Source organism: Diabrotica undecimpunctata, chromosome 3, assembly GCF_040954645.1.
Source record: "Diabrotica undecimpunctata isolate CICGRU chromosome 3, icDiaUnde3, whole genome shotgun sequence".
Lineage (NCBI taxonomy): Eukaryota > Metazoa > Arthropoda > Insecta > Coleoptera > Chrysomelidae > Diabrotica > Diabrotica undecimpunctata.
Window position 1 is genome coordinate 45,390,219 of NC_092805.1, and position 17,035 is coordinate 45,407,253.

Genomic DNA, 17,035 nt, shown 5'->3' on the forward strand with positions numbered 1-17,035 from the left:
TTGAACATTGTCTAAAGGGAATCACTTTAGGATGTACCTTGTATCAATAATCACTATATGCGCTAATCGCAGACCTTATGCTTAATTTTTTTATTTAACAAAATCTGAAAAAAATCAAAAAGTTTTGCTTTTTGCGCCCCCTTTTTCGTCTATAACTCGAGAGATATTGCTCCTACAAGAGAAATTATGCAAGGTAAAAGATTCGTTTTTCAATTTTTTATAATACTTGGTTAGTTAGAAATTCAAAGTTTAAAATTGATTGTTTAAAAATAGCAATAATTGGGAAAAAAAAAGTGTAAAAGTGTAAAAAATGGGTTTTTTTTTTAAATTTCTCTCGACCCCTTAAACATAACTTACAGCATAATGACGGTATTAGACTTTACTCTATTTGGAGTACCAGAAACTACGAATTTTGACCATGATGAACGGCATGTGGAATGCATATTAGATTCCCTTGCCGACTAATTTATCAATTTGTCTGCTTTGCAACTTGTAGAAAGCACAGTGGTAAAGATTTGAATTCGGTTTCGCCAAGTAGGAAATCTTATGATTTCTCTTGTTATTACTTGCAGCCTTTATATGCCGCCCAGATAATCTCTTTAATATGGCTTAAATATATGCTTTCATTAAAATCGGTTTGCTAGTTTTTGTATAATAATTTGGTAATCCAGGGCCACAAAAAGTATTGTAAATTTGGAAAAATATGTTGAGCCCAAAATTAGCACTTTAAGAAGTTGTTTTTAGCTTTAAAAAATTATCTATGCTTGCTTAGTTGACCGAGTTCAATTTTTTAAAGTACAAAGTCTGAGCCTTTTTTTTATATGTAAGTGACTAACGTTATTTTAAAAGCGGAGCGCCTCTTCAAGGTATGGGCTTCCTTATCAGGGAGAGAGTTGGGCCAAGAGCACACATCAGTCTACGAATGTAAATTTGTGTTTGTGAATGGAGTGATTAGGAAAAGTAGTAGTTTGCTAAGAAGCAGTAATCAGTCATAGTGGGTGAGGAAGGTTGTAAGCCATGCCTTCCTGAGAGCTATCTTTGCATGTTTCCAGCTATAGTTGTGAGAACGGCTCTTTTAATAAAGGATTTTTTGACTCGCAGATTAGTATTATCTGCGATATTTCGGTGGCGTCGCTTCTAGGGTGTTGAAATACTTATTAGAAATGAGAATATAAATTAGAAATCGAATTCGGGATTCAGCCTAACTCTGCGCTGCAAAGCAAGCAGACGACAAATGCACTGGAATGGGGATTTATAATTGTATCCATGTCATGCCAATCTATCTAGACAGCAATCCCTTCGTGAAAACGATTTTCTGATACTCCATACTAGAGTAAAATAATAAAAATAAAATAGACAGACAGACAATACTCTGAAGAAGCCAAAAGGCTGAAATATGCATATCAGCGAAGGGTGGTACGCTGTAACCAAATCAAACCTAAACCGTCTATTCTATTTTTACTTATCAGAAAGTTCATTTCCAGACAAGTTAAGAAGTTTGGTCGGGAGGAAAGAAACTTTCTTTGCGGGATGCCTGGTGAGTATGTGCGCTCGGCGGTGGCAAGATGTTTAGAGGACCTTCTTTGCTCTGATATTGGAGCTTGTTATAGTTCGTAAGACGTAACTCTTCCAAAGAGCGGATTGTACTCTCTATGGTAGGACTATTCAAAAGTTGGTAGATTAATTCCGACGGATAGTCTGCACGGTTCCTTATAATCTTCCTTAAGATTTTACGGTCTGTGACCATAATGGCGTTTATTTAGCGGTTGTTTAGTGCGGAGTAAAGAACAGCCCTGTATTAAATAATCGGTCTGATGTACGTGTATAAGTGTGCTTGCTTTATGCGCTACCAACTTTTCCTGATAGTGCTTCCAAGAGTTTTGTTCTCCTTCTTACCCTGTTTATAGTGAGATTTAGTTCGATGTCCCAATTGAGGTTCCTCTGAAATTGAACGTAAAAATAGAAAACCGTTCTTTGGAAGGAAAGTCTAACTTAGTAGAGCTCTATCAGTCTGCCCTCGTCTTTAAATTCCCGGATATCTGAAGAGGATGGCTTGTGTCTTGGTTGTATTAAGGGTGATTCTCTATTTGTTGCACCATTTAACAATTTTATTAAGTTGGGCTTGTGACTTGTTGAACACAGAGTGGATCCTCATCGTTCCGCCAACTGTGCCTGAGTAAAGTAGTGCAGTATAATCGGCATAGAGAAGCGTAGTTTCATTTTGGTCTCTAGGACGGAGGAGATCGCTGTTATAAACTGTATATAGGATTGGTGCTAAAATTGAGCCTTGTGGTACTCCAGCTTGTGAAGTAAATGGTGTGGAGAATTTATCAGTGATTTTATCTCTTACGGTTCGATTGGAGAAATATGAGTGGATTGTTTTTAAAAATATGGTTGGTAGTCCAAAGCGACGGAGTTTTTTGATCAGACCTGCATGCCAGACCTGATCAAAAGCCTTCTGGACGTCTAGAAATATGCCTATGGCTATTTTGCCTTTTTCATTATTTGAGCTTACGACGAAGGTTGCTGCTACTGTCAATGCATTCTGAGAGGAATGTTTTAGCTCTGACTCCAAATTGATATTTTGGGATGATGTGATTTTTTTCTAAGACTACTACCTCTCTTCAGTTCAGAAGAGAGATTGGTCTGAATAATTCAGTGCTTATTAGGGGTTTTCCTGGTTTTGGAGTTATGATTGTACTGGCCACTTTCCAAGGAGAAGGAAAGTAGCACAGTAAGCGACATGCATTGATAATGTTGGTAAGCAGCAAGATTACACTCTTTGAGAGTTTTTTAAGGCATCTTGTGTGTACCATCTGAGCCGGGAGATGTGTTTTTACCAAAGTTACACATCTGTCTGAAGGTGTCTTTCAGCACAGGAGCCATAATTTTATGTTGGATATTAAGATCTCCAAAGTTCTGTGGGGATAGTAGAGTATGTCCTTCACTCTGCTTTCGGTGTCAAGTTTAAACCAGTTTTTAAAATTTGGGTTATCAAGGGTGATAAAAGTTGCCTGGAGTATAGTTTTGAACGCTTCTGCTTTATTTAGCGGGTTTGATAAAATAACGTTGTTTACAACGAGATAAAAGTCAGGCTTTGATTTTTGCTTTGTTAAGATTTTGAATTTTTTCCAGAATTTTGCACCATTTCGGTGATCCAGACCAGAGGTAACTCGTCTCTACTGATCTTGTTTATCTCTAGTCTTATGGATGCTGAGAGACAGGTATATTCTGTTTTGATGTATGGATCTCGGAATCTTTTATACTCTCATCATCAGGCCTGAAAATGCTGTAAGAGTTTCTAAACAGTGAAACCGGTAGCCCATTCTCATTTACCAGCTTTAATAAAAACCTTTAACGGATTGTGAGTAGAAGACATATTTCCCTAACACTCATACTTACTACATGTTTGACTGTTCTAATTTTATAAATAAATATCACATTATTCGTTTTACAATATACGCGTTACACTCATTTATTTAAATACTTTAAATACAGTTTACTTATAAGATGGATTGTTCATTATTCTGGTGCTATTTTTCTTAAAGTCTATCTATCTACTGCCTAGTATCTACTATCTAGAATCTACTGCCTAGACAGTATACCAAACCATATACACTACCCCAAATTAGTAATGAAACGCGAATACTAATAGCTACTTTGTGCAGTGTTGTAACGTTATGATATGAAAAATGAGCAATAACTACTAAACAAGTTCAAAATCATCAAAAACGATTTATAACGTTTTAAAATTTTCATACAATGAAGCACAAAATAGACAATTCTTAATAGATTTAACGAAAGGGCAGAAAATTTATAATAATTAATACAATTTAATATTTGTACTAAGTAAGACACAACTCTTGTGTTTTTTTATCAAACGTATGTAATACCCTTTTTGCACGATGCACTAATAAAATACCAAATGGTTACTTCCGAAAACACCTGGAAAAAATGTCAAGAGGCGGTACTATTTCATAAAAGGTATTTTAAAAGTATCGTGTAATTGTAATAATTTTATAGATAAATACTTTTAAGACGGAAGTGACTAATTTGCAAAAAATGATTTATCACGGCGGTTTACAGCTTGTTTATCGGTAAATAGCAGAATTAGCATAAATACATGAAGTATAATCCAGGTATCTGTTTCAATAACAGTTTCAAATATACTAAGTGGCATAGAAATCCGAATATATTATAAATTATTTTATTTTAATAAAATTTGGTATACAGCCGTATATAATATACAGTCAAAACAATAAACGATTAAAATTTCAGCTATTTGTTTCAGTTTTTTCTTAAGCCAACCACTAAAAATTTTAAATTTTAAGTTAAGTACCGATCAAAATTTAGCGGCGTGTGGTTCTTTGTTTTGTTTTTAAAGTTGTTTAAAATGCCGAAAGCTAGCGGATAGTTGGCCTAAGTGAAGCAAGATTTTTTTTTGGGAAATTGTGAATGGGGTTCTCAGAAGTTTAGATATTGTGTGAAGATGGTATTGGGAATGGCATCAAGAACGCTGAACACGAAGAGGCTCACAAAATAATAACATAGCGTTAAGATCGTTGGTTAGGGTAGATGGCTCTAATAAACGCCTTCTCCACTACCAGGTCTATTGCAAATCAGTGGTTTGTAGAACATGAAAGACCAATGGGGATGAGAAGAATTTATCGTCAAATTTGCAGTTGTGGTCTGTTTTAATTTGGGCCACACTGAGTCTACTTCTTACCCCTGAACGTCGATGTGAGCGCCTTAAATGGTACAGATAACGATGGGCTTGGGACAAGGAATAGAATGGGAATATTTAGTGACAAATCTGGATTCTGTTTAGTGACGCGTGATGGCCAAGCTAGAGTCAGAAAAATACGTGGTAAAAGACAAAATCCACAGTTTTTGTCGAACGCCACGTGCATCGCACTGTTGAGGTTATGATGTGAAATGCCATTACTCATGGTTCAAGGTAATCTCATATCTGCGTTATAGGGAAAATGACATTAAAGGGATGGATAACAGTAGGATAACGTAAGGCCATACGTTGCGAGAGTCACTATAGACTTCTTTGAATAGGTTGCAGTTAATCTTTTGCCAAGCTTCTGAGATCCAAAAAGGTATCCCTAATTAAATACGTGCGGGACATGATGGTTCAAAGATATATATTAATTTAGAGAATCCTCTTCAAACTTTAGGAGCATTTTGGAAGGTGTTAATTAAGTCATGGAACGAAATACCCCAAGAGAATATTAACCACCTAATTAGACGCGAGATCAGGCGCATCCAAGAGTGTGGTGCTCACCGAAATGCATCAATATTGCATTTTTGCAGTGATTTTGCATAAAAATATTGAAATTTCTATATTTAGAATAAAAATCTTTATAAAAAATATATTCATATTATAATAATTTATAATGGATGTTCGGATTTCTATGTCACTTAGATGTAGATTGTATTTGAATTTGAAAAATAAAAATCCATTTATTTTGACCTGTTTACTTTTCCGACGATCGCGGTATTTTCAGTGATTACCAATTTGAGAAAGTCGAGTTTTTTTTAATAAACATTTCCACCCCGTTTCCAAGGCGTTAATAAAAGTATTCGAAAAGAAATATACATAATTAGCAAAAAAAATTTAAACTAAACGATACCTACTTTACTAAAAAATACGCTTTGAAACGGAATACACCGACTAAATTTTTTTGCATATCTACCGCACCAAACCTTTTTTATTCGATTCTATATATTTTTTCCAATGTATTTTTTTTAATTTTCCAAGTAAACCGGAAATTGTTATTAACAAATAACTTATAACAAAAAAAAAACACAATTTCCTGAATCGCTTCGAGTAAAATTTTTTAAGGCGTATCTCATCGAAATAAATATTTTTTCGTTCTTAATAATTTTTCGAAAAATGCTTAATTTTCGAGTAATTTGCATTTTTTTGTTATTAAATGCCTAAATTAGTGAGTTTTGGTACTTTTTTTTCTAAAAAAACTACTAAATGAATGGCAATTCTGCAAAAAGCTTCATAATATATAAATACAAGTAAAAATATTTTCGCAAGGATAAATGTAGTGTATCTTACTCAAAACATCTAACCAAATATGTCGAATACGCATTTTGAGCAATGCACTTATCGCTGTACCTATTATGATAATAATAAGCGTGTACAATCGCGGCGATATAGGCGTGCAACGCGCGACGCTTAGAAATGTTTATTTAAATTTAAAACTGTTTTTAACGATACAGAAATTACCTAATCTTGTTAAAATATTCTTACTTATACGTGAAGGTTTAAAGATTGTAAAGCGTTAAATGTAAATTCATTCAGTAATTTTTTTTACAAAAACCAACCCTAAAAATCACTAATTTGGGCATTTTTTAACATAACATTGCCAATAACTCGAAAATGGAACATTTTTTAAAAATCTTAAAAAAAAAAGAAAAAGTATTTACTTTGATGAGATATATCTAAAAAAAATTTACTCAAAGCGATTCGGGAAATTGTTTTTTTGTTATAAGTTATTTGTTCTTCCACACTTTCATTTCAACAATTTCCAGCCCATTTTAAAAAATTTAAAAAAATACATCCAGATTTAAAAAAATATTTAGAATCGAATAAAAAAGGTTTTTTGCGGTAGAAATGCAAACGGTACCATACTAATAAAAAAATTATGTTTAATAAACCAGTACTAACACATTTAATAATAAAAAAGTGATTTATTCACTCCTATATAAGTACATTTTGTTTAATGACGATATTATCTCATTAAGTAAAGTTAAATATAGCGTTTTATTTTTACGTGGAAACTAAATTTAACTGGAATACTAAAATAATGTTTCTTAGTAGATACAAGAAAATACAAGTTTTTCCAGTTAATTATTAAAGACTATTGTTAGTTGTGAGGTCAAAGTACGAATTAGATACTGTCAATCATTAAAAAACTTCGAAATATAACAACGAAAGTTAATAAAACAGATGTGAATAATTTCTAAATATTACATTAATTCTAAAAATAAAAGTATTTTAGGAAGTCAATTTCATTTTTTCTATTACACCGAAAATGTTTCCGAGGCTGTAATAAATTTTCATACCATGAATGTCACTTTTTCTCTATTAAAACCAGTTTTTTATACACATGACACAAGTAACTAGTAGTTATTTTTCTAGATATTCTCTATTTGTTTCATGCTATTGATTATGCCAGTCCAGAAACTGTTGCATACAGTTCGTAGAAATTTGTATATTTTTGTATTTTTTCATCATTGATTTTATGAGTGTAAATACGGGCTAAGCAGAGACTACCGGTGTAGAGGCCGAGGCCAGTTGTGAGGAAAAAGCCTATGCCTAGACGCAGATAAACCGGAGAGAGTTGTTTTTATCGAATCTTCACGGAGGCCAAAATCGAAGCATAGGCAAGTGAAGAAGCAAACGGGCTTTGTCCGTCGGGATACTCTCTGGTGCCTTTGTTGGGATGACACTCATCATCATAATCACCCAGCTCTTTGCGTGTAATACAAGTAGTATTTTATTTCCAATACATAGGCCTCCCTCATTTTTTTCCATTGTGCTCTATCTTGAGCACTTTCATCCAATTTCTTAACATTTGCTTGAGATCGTCAGTCCAATGAGTAGGAGGTTTTCCTCTATTTCTGTCTAATCTCGGCTTTCACTCATGCAATCTATTCGTCCACCTGTCATCACTGATTCGGGCAACGTGTCAGGCCCAGCTCCATTTCAGTATGGTAATTCGGGAAATTACATCTTATTCTAGTATTGCGGTAAACACATAGGTGATAAGGTATCACCCTGTCGGACTCCTCTGCCGATTGGGATATGATCCGTGCTTTTATGTAGTTTCACCGACATAGTTGCGTTCTTTCAATGTTTGGAATGACACTGTGAAGTGTAAAGTATTACCATTTACATCTGGCAGACACGGCTCCAGGGTCAGGGAGTTAAGAAAAGTTAGAAGATCTCTGCCTAGTTTTGCCTAGAAAGTGAACTTCAGAGAAAGGTCCTGAGTACCACCCAGAAACTGTGCTGACAACGGGCCAGACGGTATAAATAAAAGCTTTCGGCAAAAATTAGGCACTCCCTCCTCCCAAGATGTCAATGGATCGGTCACGATCTCCACCCTGCCGTAAGGCAACCCCAAGCCCCCATGATAGTTCAGGCAAAGTGGAGATTGGCCTCATCATGGAGTTGCCAACAGAAGACATGGACGAAGGCAAATTTATACGCCCCAAGAACAAGAAAAACATGACCAAGGACCGATATGCTATGGTATGGTGGAAGATGTAAAACTTGTGGACCTTAACTTTCAATACTCTGATCCACCACAAAGATTTTTGGTTTTTCAAGCTGTTTTGTCAAATGTAATAATTCAGATTTTTATATAGTATGCTGTGTAACCATTATGCGTTCATTTGTTAACCATTCTTTTATTTTATCTACATTCAACGAATTTGTTGGACTTTTGTTTAATATTTCGAAATGGTAAAGCGTATTCTTCTTCTTTTGGTACCTATCCTCTGTGGATGTTGGCAATACATTGGTCCATACAACTTTGTTGACAGCTGCTCTAAATAAATGTATGGTAGTCATTCCTGCCCACTGTCTGATATTCTTCAACCACGATGTCCTTCTGCGCCCTTGAGATCTTTTGCCTTCTATCTTGCCTTGTTAAATTAGTTAAATTAGTTGATACTTCTCATTGAGCATCATATGCCGTAAGTATGTCATCTTTGTGATTTTCACGATACGCATAATTTCCAGATCTTTATTCATACGTTGGATCACGGTGTTGTTTGTAGCATGATGGATATAGAAAATTCTGAGCATGCGATGGTAGCACCACATTTCGAAGGCTTCTAATCGTTTGGAGGTTGCCTCCGTCAAGTCCAGGCTTCGACTCCATATAAAAGGATAGAAAATACATAGCATCTCAAGACTTGTGTTCTTATATTAATGTTCAGGTGCATATTACATAAAATCTTCCTTAGGCGATTGAAGACAGCTCTCGCCTTTTCTATACATCTTATTTCCGGTGAGTGGTCCCATTCTTTATTTAGGCTACATCCAAGGTATGTAAGCGTATTGTCTTACTAAATCAATTACGCTGGACTCACTTAATCCGGAAAAAAATTGTTCACGCAGCTAACAATCGAGTTAATATTGCTCATATTGTCATGATAATATAGGAGATTATCCCTCCTCCGTGCAGAATTATAGATCCCTCTTCTATACCAATATGCGTGATCGATTTTATGTTGTCATCTTGCATTATTCTCTTGTTGCATCCTTAGAAAATATCCATGTCTTAATAATAAAAGTTGCCGCTTCTTCTTTAATTTTGAGAAATTTTTTGAAAACTCGATTCTCCTGTGTTCAACAGAACTTTTTTTACAAAGCTCTTTTTTGTTATACTCCTTCCTTTAAATTCTCTTTCTTTTAATTTAAACACAATTGGTCATATAGTCACATGTTCCTTATTTGCAGGCATTTAATATAACGCTTTACGAATTTCAAAATTTCTTTCCTACATATAATTTAATTACTATTTAAATGGGAATAAGCCACAATTAAAGGTTAAAATACGTTTATTGACGTTTCAATTTCCACTTCGGAAATCGTTCTCAAAATACAAACATTAGTAAATTATTATTGAAACGTCAATAAACGTATTTTAACCTTTAATTGTGGCTTATTCCCATTTAAATAGTAATTAATTTAAAATGCCACAAGAAAATAGCTTCAGAACAATACATATAATTTGTTTTGAGTGGCGGGAGAGTTTTGCGGTGATCATTTTTCTAATAATATTTAATCCTAATTCTAATTTGCTTATTCCTAAAGCATCTCAAATGCGTTGTTGTACAGACGTTACCGATTTTAAAGGACCACCATTGTTTTATGTGCGCAATAAATATTTTTCTTACTTACAAGTTAAATCTTGTTTTAATCGAAAAAATATGATGCAACATTGCAGTAAAAAGTTTATTCAAAGTTTACCACGGGAACCTGCTTTTTATAATAAATTTTAAACAAATGAAAAATTAATTTTTTATTTGAAACCAATTTATTCTTTCGTTTAACTACCGTTGTGGTTACTAATTATTTATTTAAACTCAAAAATTTTTTTGGTGGGACTTAAAAATAACTAGATTTATTTATGTTATAACATTAAAAAAATATTCTACATTTTGAAATAAGATTTTACATTTTTAACTTTTAATCGTAATAGAAATTTGAAATATATATTTATACTAATTTTTGATAAGTTATAAATAAGCAGGTTCCCGTGATAAACTTTGGGTAAACTTTTTACTCTAATATTTTAGCTTCATATTCTTTCGCATAAAACATGGTTCAGCTTGAGGGTAAAAAATAATCAAGGTCTTTCGAGCTAAAGTTCAGACGTTCATCAAGTCTATATATCCCTAATCGCAAAGGTATATCAATTTGTTAATGAATTTTTTAACTACTTTTGCTATATAAAATCGAAATGGAATTACGCATTTAGAAATTATTTTACTTAGGCTTTCATCTCATATTTTTTTTAGATGTCCAACCTATTCAAAATGGCCTTGAAAAATGCTAAAACTGGCTTGTTTCAACAATTATTTTTGTTTATTTGCATTTTACCCTTAAAGTAAGCATTTTACGAAAAAATTATAAAAATAACTTTCAGCTTAAAATAAACCAAAATTTAAAAAAGTAAACTTTTATATTAAAAAAAGGGGCTCGATGCGAAAAAAGAAATTTTTTATAAAAGAAAAGACAGTAAAGATTTGATTTCACGTATAGTGCATCTGTATATTCGCTTATACGTATTTCATCCTACCAGGAATCATCAGAGCGACTGGTACAGAAGCTCTAAAAGTGAAATCAAATCTTTTACATCAAAAGAGCAATAATAAAACGGCTTCAATATGGACGCTATAGCGACATCTGAAAATACGATTATATATAGATTAGATTAGAATAAGAGAGGTGGCCTTTCGGACCTTTTCAGATCTATTGTCATTCTCTAGTCCTAGATAACATTCTCTAGCCTGACCCTTTATATCAAGTCTAGTAGGTTCGAGGTTGTACCTTCCATGTAGCCATTTGCCGGTGGATTTTCTTTTCCTAATGCAAAGCACCGCACATTTGCCAGACTCTTACACTGACATAACATATGCTCTGCTGTTTCTTTTTCGGGGTGACAGAATATGCACAGGTCATCATCTGATTATCCCATCAGCTTTAAGTGCCTATTCAGCCTACAGTGCCCTATTAGAAGACTTACTATGGCCTTAACTGTTTTCCTGTCTTTACTTATTAGGTCTGCCGTAAATTTTGGCAAATGTTCTGTAATGAACTGTTTTGCCTGTCTTTGTCCTGGTGAGTTCCTCCACCATTCCAGAGATTTGTGAGCCCACTTTCTTGTAGCCGTTCTTGTTACTGATTTTGCAACGCCGCAGAAGGGTTCCGGTCCAATGAATGGCATTGATGAGCCTTGTTTGGCCATTTTATCTGCTTTTTCATTGCCCTTAAGACCCTCGTGCCCTTACCGTAACCTTGCTACGGTCTCCTAGTTTATTTAGGGCACACACGCAATCCTATACTAGCTTAGAATTGACCTCTACAGAATTGAGTGCCTTAAGCGCTACCTGACTATCTGCGAAGATGGCAACTGAACAGAACGTTCTTTCCTGCCTTTCTATTTCTTCCAAGCAGTGATGGATTGCAGTTATTTGCGCTTGGAAAACTGTCACATTCTTAGATAGACATACCGGGAAATGTATCCCTTGATTTGTCCCTACTATGCCGGCTCCCACACCCTTCGATGTTTTTGAGCCATCCATGTACCAGGTAGCAGCAGCTTGTATGGGTACACCTTTATTCTAGTCTTCTCTGCCTGGTATATTAATTGTGAACTTATTGTTAAAGCTATATCTCGTAGCTGTTGCATCGATAGGTTTCCCCATCACAATATCGGCTTTTTGCTCCTCGATTAGCTTTGTGTTGTCAGTACCATGCATCTGGCTTATATGTCGCTGACTATGGATTAATCTGTGCATCACTGATCTGGCTTCGCCCTGTATAAAGATATGGAGTGGTGGTAGATTCAACAGGACTTACAACGATGCAGTAGGAGTTGTTTTTATGGCCCCGTAATATACAAGTAAGCTAGCCTTTGTGTATTACCTAGCAGCCTTATTGCTCCCACTTGCTGCGTCTTTGTCCATCACGCCACCGAGCCATAGGTTATCATGGGTCTAATAACCCCTGTGTATAACCATATAGTAATTTTGGGTCAAATTTGAGTCAATTTTTACCACACATTCTTCTACATCTGTCCACGGACATAGTAGTTTTCTGTGTGGTTTTCAGAATGTGAGTATTCCACGTAAGCCTATGATCAAAATATACCCCAAGGTATTTTGTTTCTTAGGTAAATGAAATCTCTGTTCTTCCCAGCACCGTTGGTATTAGGCCTTGTAGTGCTGTTTTTTGGTGAAGTTGACGATTTGTGTTTTCTGAGCATTGACTATCAGTCTCTCTTGTTTACACCAGTAGTGAACTATGTTCAGGGCTGCTTGCATTTTCTCAGACACTACTTGAGCAAACCTGCCCCTGACAACGATTGCTATATCGTCAGCATATCCTAGACAATAAAAGCCTTCTGTGGACAGATTTCTGAGGCAATCATGTATCAAAGTTGCCCAAAGTAGAGGGGACAGAACTCCTCCTTGTGGACAGCCTCCAACTACTTTTGCTTTGATGGTTGCTTTACCCAGAGTCGACATTACTGTACTATTCTCCAGGGATGCCCTTATCCATCTGCATATTACCGCAGGTGCGCCTCGTCTACTCATAGCCCCTATCAAAGAGCTGGTAAGAGCATTATTAAATGCAGCTTCTATATCTAAAAAAAGCGGCCATTGCTATCTTCTTGCCTTCCATTGACTTTGAGATTAGCTTATTTAGATCATCCAACGCAGAGTCCCTAGATTTACCAGGTTGGTATGCATATTGACGATTGCTTAGAGGATTATCTTTTAGCGCTTATATATAAGAGAATAAGATTTTTGCTTAGATGAGGAGATATGTTTTAGAATGCAATTTTTTATGCAATTCCAATGCATTGCAATGTATAGAAGGCACAGATGAAATAAAAAATCTAAAGTTTGGATTAGTCATCCAAGAAATCTTTGCATTTCTATTTTGATGTTTTAAATTTTTTATAATTTATTCAAAAAATGTATAAAGAAATGGGTTCACGTGAAAAACTTTCGGTAAACTTTTAAGCATAGCATATTGGCATCACAATATATCGATTAAAATAAGTTAGGCTTGTGGGTATAAAATCGACCTTTTTCGACAAAAGCCACCCGCCTACTATGGGTGCATTTGTTTATTTCAATATATCTTGGAAACCCCGGTTGTTTTTTAAAATGAAAATAAGTCAAAACATTGTGATTATATAGAGTCAATACTCTCCTGGAAAATACGTTGATTTAAGATTATTATATTGTCAGATAATTTTAATTAAACGATTATCTCGCTCTCTCTTAATGAACAAATCTAATTTGATTTTTGCACATTTAGTTTTGTCTTTTAGTTAATATACAACTATTATATGAATAATAATAATACATCGGTCGCGTATAATTTTTTTTTACCTATCACGGGTACCTTGTACATGATTTGTTTTATTTATGACTTGTTACAGTCTTAGGTGCTTTCAAAAAATAGTAAAAGCTTTCGATCTGCCGTTAATAAATAAATAACGTAGAAACATTACCGATCTCTATTAGAATTAATAACAAATAAGTAACCTTACAATTTACAAACGTCGCAGGATATCTTTACGATATTCATAAGTAATTAGTCAAGTCTTCTGCGCACCATCTAAAAGTTCTTGGAGTTCCACGAACTTGTTAATAAGTGTTGAGTTGGGTCGAGTAATAAATTGGAATTTGGTAAAGGTAAGTTCCAAAATTACTTGCAAAATGTTGTGGTTAACTAAAATAAGTTGTCTCCTACTGGTATTCTGACATCGAAATATTTCCCAAGCTTGCGGCTACGCTTGACATCCTCACAGCTATTTATTTGGACATTATAATTATTTTAATGGATTGAGGTTATTAATATTAGAGTGTAAGCCAAATATTTCAATTGATTGTTTTAATTATTTTTGTAGTTATATATAATAATTATTACTTGTTATTTAATTTCCAATTTTTTGTAGTCAAGTTTCAGCAAACATTATCTATGTATTAATTATTTAAAAGTCTTTGTTAAAATGTGCGATTATTTGTTGATGCTCAAAAAAATTGCTAATAACCAGTCAGATTTAAGGTTCGTGTTTTATTAAATTTTAATTCAAATTTATAAACCAAGTGTTATATTTATAATAAACCTTTGCAGAGTTACAATATCATTGTAATATTTACCTGACAGCGCTATCCCTGTCAATCGAAACCTAACTATACTTTCACTCATATTTGTGCTAAATTTATATTTAAAATTAAACAAAATACGCCTATTTTAAACAACGTGCTGGAAATTTATATACATGGAACTCTTCGACAGATAACCCGAGCAGTATTTTAATAAATATAATAGACTTCGTTCTGATCCCCCAGTTGTAGCAGGATTTTATATCAAACTTAAAAATCTTCTAACTAAAAGCAAAAGAGAAGAAATACAGGTATTCCACAAGGAATAACTCATTAGACAGAAGCAATTAATGAAAAGCTGAACAATATAAAAATTACCACCACTGAAGGCATGGAAGTCAGAGTAGATGGACAACTTATGGACAGAACCTATAGAAATAGGCAGCGGAATAAGACAAGGGGATTCATTGAGCCTCATGCTCTTCAATTTAATGATGGATGAAATTATTAAAAGCGTTAACAAAAGAAGAGGATACAGACTGAAAAACAAAGAAATAAAAATACTCTGTTACGCAGACGACGCAATATTGATAGCCCTAGATGAAGATAGTCTGCAAAGACTGGTCTACCGATTTAACATAAGAGCAAAAGAAATTAATATGACAATCTTATCTCACAAAACTAAATCAATAGTAGTCAGCAAAGAACCAACCAGATGTAAAATAGAAATTGATGGCATCAGTATTGAACAAGTAATGGAAATAAATACCTAAGAATTACACTGTCTAGCTATGGAGACCTGGCCAAAGAAGTAAGAGATCAAGTACAAAAAGCAACTAGACTGGCAGGATGCCTTAATAAGACTATATGGCGAAATAGACACATTAATACTGAGATCAGGAATTTATAAACACAGTGTAAGACCAATAATAACATATGCCTCAGAACCAAGACCCGACACAGCCACAACGCAAAGGCTACTAGAAACTGCAGATATGTGAAGATGCAAAGAGAGATCAGACGAGAAGAGAAGAAGAGATGAGAATGGACACAAAATATAAAAAAGAATGGAAGAACCATACAAGCAGAATGGAGGAGACCCGTGTCGTCAAAATAGCAAGAGATAAGGCACCAATCGACAGAAGAAGTATCAGACGACCGCCCAAAATATGGAGTGACAACCTTCCATAGAGGTATTAATCCGCCAATGAACAAGCAGAATTGCTTATAACGAGAAAGAAGAAGAAGAAGAAGGGAATGATAAAAAATGAAGAATGATCAAAATTATCTTGTTACGAGCAAGTACAGATACATTAAAGGCAAGACAAATAAACTATGGATAAAATACAATGGATAACTAACGAGATACTGGAACTGATGGAAAAATGAAGAACATAAACCTGTAGATGAAATCACATATAATAATGTATACAGAAGCAAAGACAGACAAATAAGGCAAAAGAAAAATTTTGCCAGGAGGAATATGACGAAGTAGAATGGTTTTTATTAAAAAATGATACTTCTAACCTTCACAAGAAAAGAAAGAAGCTATGTTGAAGGAATAAGGTAAATAGTGGCAACTTGTTAGTAAATAAAAATAGAAAACTGATTACAGATAACGGAATGAAATGTGGAAAGAATACATCCAGGAACTTTTTGAAGACGAAAGACAGAAACCCTTATTAAACGAGGCAACTATTGATAGAGGCCCAACTATTACTAAAGAAGAAGTTTTATATGCAATAAAAGACAATTAAGCTTCCTAGATTGATCAAATACCACCAGAAATGATTAAACTGACCGACGACTAACATATAAAAGTACTAGTGGATTTGTATAACTCTTTATACAGTACAGGAACTATTACTAAAGAATGGTTAAAAACCGCCCAATAAAAACTATTTTAAACTAACAAAATATAGCAGTTACTTTACTAACCATCCATATGGAAATGTCCATGGTGGAATTGCTATCATCGTGAAAAACAGCTTAAAGCATTATGAACTATAGAGCTATCAAAAGGATTACATATAAACCACAAGTATCGCAGTAGAAGATAAAACAGAAAAAAATAACTTTATTAACAAATTTATTAACAAGAAGGAACAACATGAATACTTTCCCCAAATACTGGTAATAGATTCGTAGGAAGCGGTGACTATAATGCAAAAAATACAATCTGGGGCTCACGATAAACAACGACAAAAGAACGGGAGTTACTAACAGCGATCATAGAAAACAACACGAAATTTGCATCTAACGAAGAACCTACATACTGTCCGATGGACCCTAATAAAATATCAGACCTTCTGGACTTCTGCATATTAAAAGCTATTACCACTAAGGTATTCAAAGTTAAATTGAACCTAGATATGATATCTGATCATAGTCTAGTTATCTTAACTATATATACGAATATACAACAAAAGCCCATACCTTCATGACTGTGCAACCATAACATCAGATGGAAAAAATTCTAGGAAATAATTAATATGGTAAAAAACCTGCATTAGGAATGTACAAAAATGTGCCTGGTTGATTACTTCACAAAGTAAGTTATCAACTCACAAAGAACATTTCCCAGTAATAGTAGAACAAAAAATCGCAGAAAAATGGAAACTTAGGAAAATATGGCAACGAAACAGAACCC

General features: G+C 34.2%; 1 protein-coding gene across 7 annotated transcripts in view; it reads left to right on the forward strand.

Annotated features, from left to right (window-relative positions):
- Positions 1 to 17,035, forward strand: part of snu (ABC-type transporter snustorr) — a 415,588-nt gene that overhangs the window by 241,441 nt on the left and 157,112 nt on the right. The window contains exon 1 of one of the 7 annotated variants that reach the window (XM_072525841.1): positions 13,716 to 13,971. The exons of the other annotated variants lie outside the window; for them this stretch is intronic. The gene's annotated coding sequence lies outside the window, so the exon portion shown is untranslated. Of the gene's footprint in view, positions 1 to 13,715; positions 13,972 to 17,035 lie in introns of those variants that run through there. 7 annotated transcript variants of the gene reach the window in all.